The 5,820-nt window shown below is 51.8% G+C and overlaps 1 long non-coding RNA gene across 1 annotated transcript; it reads right to left on the bottom strand.

The window, feature by feature from the left end:
* Nucleotides 1-1,065: 1,065 nt before the first annotated feature.
* On the bottom strand, nt 1,066-3,926 carry LOC141129921 (uncharacterized). Its single transcript, XR_012241909.1, has 2 exons — nt 3,748-3,926; nt 1,066-1,166 (listed from the first exon to the last, which is right to left on the bottom strand). It is a non-coding gene; the product is annotated as an uncharacterized lncRNA (long non-coding RNA).
* Between the last annotated feature and the right edge of the window lie 1,894 nt (nt 3,927-5,820).

Genomic DNA, 5,820 nt, shown 5'->3' on the forward strand with positions numbered 1-5,820 from the left:
CTCTGCTCACTGGCCCTGGTACGACTGGGAGCAGAAAGGGGAAAGGAAAAAATGACGTAGAGAGGACACACATGACAAGTAACGAGACCAAAGAATCACAATTACAATAGCTTTATCATATGATCATATCTTCATTTTTGAATATGATGGTACGTTTTTTATTGTATGAATAAATAACATATTAGACCGCACGGTCATGTAACATCGATACCTATGTGTCCTCACAAATATAGGATTTGCTTTGTATGGTAAGATGAAAAAAGTTGTTGCTTTTTGTTTTTTTTTGTGTTTGTTTTCAATAAAAATGATCTGATTTAAAAAAAAAAAGAACTGGCATCTTGGTTCTGCATAAACACCCTGGCATGTCAGAAGTGGTTTGGAAGCAGCACAGCTATGTCCCCATCCCTCTCCTCTATGTTGTGTAATTGCTTCTGTGTTTAAAAGAATAAAATAACCTGGAATGGACATCAGAGACCTTTTTCATTCCAAAGGTGGAGGTGCCTTGTGTTGGCAAAGAGCTGGGCATTTGGGTGAGCATTTTCCATCTCAAGTAGACACATATCCAAACAGATCCAAGAGAAATACATGAAATACAAAATCTGATTTCTCAACATGTAGGCCAGTGTGGGCTCTAGCATTGAGAAGATCCTAAAGTTGACCTCTGTTGTAGGCCAAAGACAATCCTTAAATGCAGTGGCGGCTGGTGAAGTTTTAGGATGGGGGGGCGCCAGACCCCGCCCTTCCTTTTTGACCCCTCCCACTTGATGGAAATGGGCGTGGTTTCAGCGAAATAGTGGGCGTGGCTCTAAGGTGGTGTGGTTAGCGTCTGAGATGAACGAGGGATGGAGGGAGAGGGCGAGGGAGAGAGGGACAGCAGGCCTAGATCCTACACAACAAAAGAAATGTGTATTCTACAAAGTTTAACAATCAGCAGATAAAGATACTCCAAACACCTGGTGTTAGCGCTTCAATCATCCCGGCACCATGGTTGTTATGGTGTCAGGATGATTGAAGCTCATTATTACTATTATTACATTGTAATATAAAATGAAATCGTTCAACTCACCATAATGCAGAATCAGTGGGAGCCCCGAGTGTGTCACTAGCCACGTCGCCTGTCACCAGATGCCATCAGGTGTCCCCAGCAGTCCCTTCTTACATGCAGCCTGTGTCACATCAAATGCAGCCTCTGTCACATCAAATGCAGCCTCTGTCCCCCCCCCCAAAATGCAGCCTCTGTCCCCTTACATCAGAGTTGCCATCAGTGTCCCCCCACAGCATGTGTCCCCATCAGAGCCCCCCACAGCAGGTGTCCCCCACAGCAGGGTGTCCCCATCAGAGTCCCCCCACAGCAGGTGTCCCCATCAGAGTCCCCCCACAGCAGGTGTCCCCATCAGAGTCCCCCCACAGCAGGTGTCCCCATCAGAGTCCCCCCACAGCAGGTGTCTCCATCAGAGCCCCCCACCAGAGCCCCCCACAGCAGGTGTCCCCTATCAAAGCCCCCCACAGCAGGTGTCCCCCATCAAAGCCCCCCACAGCAGGTGTCCCCCATCAGAGCCCCCCACAGCAGGTGTCCCCTATCAAAGCCCCCCACAGCAGGTGTCCCCCATCAGAGTCCCCCCACAGCAGGTGTCCCCCATCAGAGCCCCCCACAGCAGGTGTCTCAATCAGAGTCCCCCCACAGCAGGTGTCCCCATCAGAGTCCCCCCAAAACAGGAGTCGCCCATCAGAGCCCCCCACAGCAGGTGTCCCCCATCAGAGCCCCCCACCAGAGCCCCCCACAGCAGGTGTCCCCTATCAAAGCCCCCCACAGCAGGTGTCCCCCATCAGAGTCCCCCCCACAGCAGGTGTCCCCCATCAGAGTCCCCCCCACAGCAGGTGTCTCCATCAGAGTCCCCCCCACAGCAGGTGTCTCCATCAGAGTCCCCCCACAGCAGGTGTCCCCTATCAAAGCCCCCCACAGCAGGTGTCCCCTATCAAAGCCCCCCACAGCAGGTGTCCCCTATCAAAGCCCCCCACAGCAGGTGTCCCCTATCAAAGCCCCCCACAGCAGGTGTCCCCTATCAAAGCCCCCCACAGCAGGTGTCCCCATCAGAGCCCCCCACAGCAGGTGTCCCCCATCAGAGCCCCCCACAGCAGGTGTCCCCTATCAAAGCCCCCCCACAGCAGGTGTCCCCCATCAGAGTCCCCCCACAGCAGGTGTCCCCCATCAGAGCCCCCCACAGCAGGTGTCCCCTATCAAAGCCCCCCACAGCAGGTGTCCCCCATCAGAGTCCCCCCACAGCAGGTATCCACCATCAGAGCCCCCCACAGCAGGTGTCTCAATCAGAGTCCCCCCACAGCAGGTGTCCCCATCAGAGTCCCCCCAAAACAGGAGTCGCCCATCAGAGCCCCCCACAGCAGGTGTCCCCCATCAGAGCCCCCCACCAGAGCCCCCCACAGCAGGTGTCCCCTATCAAAGCCCCCCACAGCAGGTGTCCCCCATCAGAGTCCCCCCCACAGCAGGTGTCCCCCATCAGAGTCCCCCCCACAGAAGGTGTCCCCCATCAGAGTCCCCCCACAGCAGGTGTCCCCCATCAGAGCCCCCCACAGCAGGTGTCCCCCACAGCAGGTGTCTCAATCAGAGTCCCCCCACAGCAGGTGTCCCCATCAGAGTCCCCCCAAAACAGGAGTTGCCCATCAGAGCCCCCCACAGCAGGTGTCCCCCATCAGAGCCCCCCACCAGAGCCCCCCACAGCAGGTGTCCCCCATCAGAGCCCCCACCAGAGCCCCCCACAGCAGGTGTCCCCTATCAAAGCCCCCCACAGCAGGTGTCCCCCATCAGAGTCCCCCCCACAGCAGGTGTCCCCCATCAGAGTCCCCCCCACAGCAGGTGTCCCCCATCAAAGTCCCCCCACAGCAGGTGTCCCCATCAGAGTCCCCCCACAGCAGGTGTCCCCATCAGAGTCCCCCCACAGCAGGTGTCCCCATCGGAGTCCCCCCACAGCAGGTGTCCCCATCAGAGTCCCCCCACAGCAGGTGTCCCCATCAGAGTCCCCCCACAGCAGGTGTCCCCATCAGAGTCCCCCCAAAGCAGGTGTCCCCATCAGAGTCCCCCCACAGCAGGTGTCCCCATCAGAGTCCCCCCACAGCAGGTGTCCCCATCAGAGTCCCCCACAGCAGGTGTCCCCATCAGAGTCCCCCCACAGCAGGTGTCCCCATCAGAGTCCCCCACAGCAGGTGTCCCCATCAGAGTCCCCCACAGCAGGTGTCCCCCATCAGAGCCCCCCACAGCAGGTGTCCCCCATCAGAGTCCCCCACAGCAGGTGTCCCCCATCAGAGCCCCCCACAGCAGGTGTCCCCCATCAGAGCCCCCAACAGCAGGTGTCCCCCATCAGAGCCCCCAACAGCAGGTGTCCCCCATCAGAGCCCCCAACAGCAGGTGTCCCCATCAGAGTCCCCCACAGCAGGTGTCCCCCATCAGAGTCCCCCAACAGCAGGTGTCCCCATCAGAGTCCCCCAACAGCAGGTGTCCCCCATCAGAGTCCCCCAACAGCAGGTGTCCCCATCAGAGTCCCCCAACAGCAGGTGTCCCCATCAGAGTCCCCCAACAGCAGGTGTCCCCATCAGAACCCCCCCACAGGAGGGTGTCACCATCAGAACCCCCCCACAGCAGGTGTCCCCATCAGAGCCCCCCACAGCAGTTGTCCCCATCAGAGCCCCCCCCTCAGCAGGTGTCCCCCCGATTCTCCACACAGCGGTACTTACCTTCAGTCTCCTGCGGTGTCCTCCTCCTCACACTGGCACCAGCATTCTTCCTGCTTCCTCTCTCGGGCGCAATGAGAGAGAGAACCAGGAAGTGACATCTGCCTCAGGGCAGATGTCAATCAAATCTGAAGTGCCAAGTAGCTTCCGCCCGGAGCCTGTAGTATGTATTGCTATGGCCGAGCGGAAGCTACTCGGCGCTTCAGAAAACGCCCCAAGGCGGGCTAAACGCCCGCAAATGCAGCGCTACGTCTGCAATCTCGTGATTGCATAGACGTGGCGCTTCCTATAAGTGCACTGTGTCCGGCGTCGCACTGTATCCGGCGTCCGAACACAGTGCACTTAAGGACCTTTTTTTTCCTTTTTTTTTTTTTTTAAAGGGCCAGTATTAAAAATTTTTTTTTTTTTTTTTTTTTTTTGCTGCCTGGAGGGGGGGGCGGCGCCCAGGCGCCCCCTATGGACGGGCCGCCACTGCTTAAATGTGCTTTTTTGAAAACTAGTTCAGATCAGGACAATCAAATAGAAACCTACACCATTATTTATTTTAACAATAAAGACATGTAACAATTAACCACTTCAATATAGGGCACTTATACACCTTCCTGGCCAGACCAAATTTCAGCTTCATGCAACACTGTACCCAAACTAAATTTTTATCATTTTGTTCCCACAATTTTTATCATTTTGTTCCCACAAGCCGCTGCGCACCCCCAGGGGCGTGCAGCGGCTTGATATCCTGGCGACGTCATATGACGTCCAGTCAGGATATTGCAACCACTTTGCCGACGTCATATTGATATATGCGGGCGGCAAAGTAGGTAAAAGCAAGAATTAGATTGAATCTAGCCATGCATGTAATATGTCATAAAGTATGTGAAAGGGTATGCCTGGTAGTTGGACCCTAACATCAACAATTTCTAGTAGGGATTATTCCAGCTAGTGACAGGCCAAGAACCCAAGGTGGTATGCACTACTGGACTAGTGTTTTTTTTTGGTCATGCTGTTTTGAACATTTGAGAGGATTTGGTCTGACTAGTTGGCTGCTTCTAAAGACCGCTTCTTGGTGACATCTCTTGACCAATTGGATTGCTTTAAAACTTGATCTGGAACCCAGATGTGGAGGTTCCATATTTTGGTGGTTGCACCATAGGCCTTGTTGACTCACTGAGCATATGCTCATTTGAGTCCTCTCACTCCGGTAAGCCTCCTCACTAACCGGTGGTGGTTCTATTGCCTGTGTCCTCACCTCAACATTGATGTCACGTGGAATCCCACTTCTAGTTACACTAGTTAAAGACTGCTATGTTTATGTTTTAAAACAACTTTTGTATGATGACACATGGACTTTAGTTTGGGTGAGAATTTCACATCTCATTTTCATTATTATTAGTTTTTGTGGTCATTGCACAGTGTACATTAGTTTGTATACATATGTATTTCCATGTCTTGAGTGCTGCACATAATTTCACTTTTTACTTATTCCTTGACTTACTGATATGTCAGCGTGATATACACCAATTTTTTCTAGAATGTCTTGAAGGCTATCCATGTATCTGGAAAAAGGTGTGTCCTCATGTGCCTTGTATAATGGACCAAAAATATTGTTTGGAACATACAAGTGGGTCATGGCACATCTACATTCCAAATTTTGCAATTAAGATGGTCATACATTACACAATCTGATTGCGCAATCTCTGTACAACTCAACATTTAGGCTAAATAGGTAATAGGAAGACGCACTTGAAGAATTACTTCTAATTGTAGTAAATCAAACAGGCTCTGGCACTAAATCTAATTTATGTAAGATCTAACTGATTGCACAGTGTATTGTCACCTTTAAAGATATGAAAACATTAATTTATTGTGTTTATAAACACTTCTCTGTTCTTTGTAATGTATTGAAAGATTTGAGTAGAAAAAGATTAAAAAAAAATTGCAAAGATATATTAGAAAAAATAATAAGAATGAGATTAGCATCAAAAGGGGTTAATTAACTGAGAACAGCTACTAATTGCCTAGCAAGACACACCCAATTAGATGAAATGAACTAATTGCATTGGGCGTGCGCTGTTATCA

This window comes from Aquarana catesbeiana, linkage group LG02, assembly GCF_042186555.1.
Source record: "Aquarana catesbeiana isolate 2022-GZ linkage group LG02, ASM4218655v1, whole genome shotgun sequence".
Lineage (NCBI taxonomy): Eukaryota > Metazoa > Chordata > Amphibia > Anura > Ranidae > Aquarana > Aquarana catesbeiana.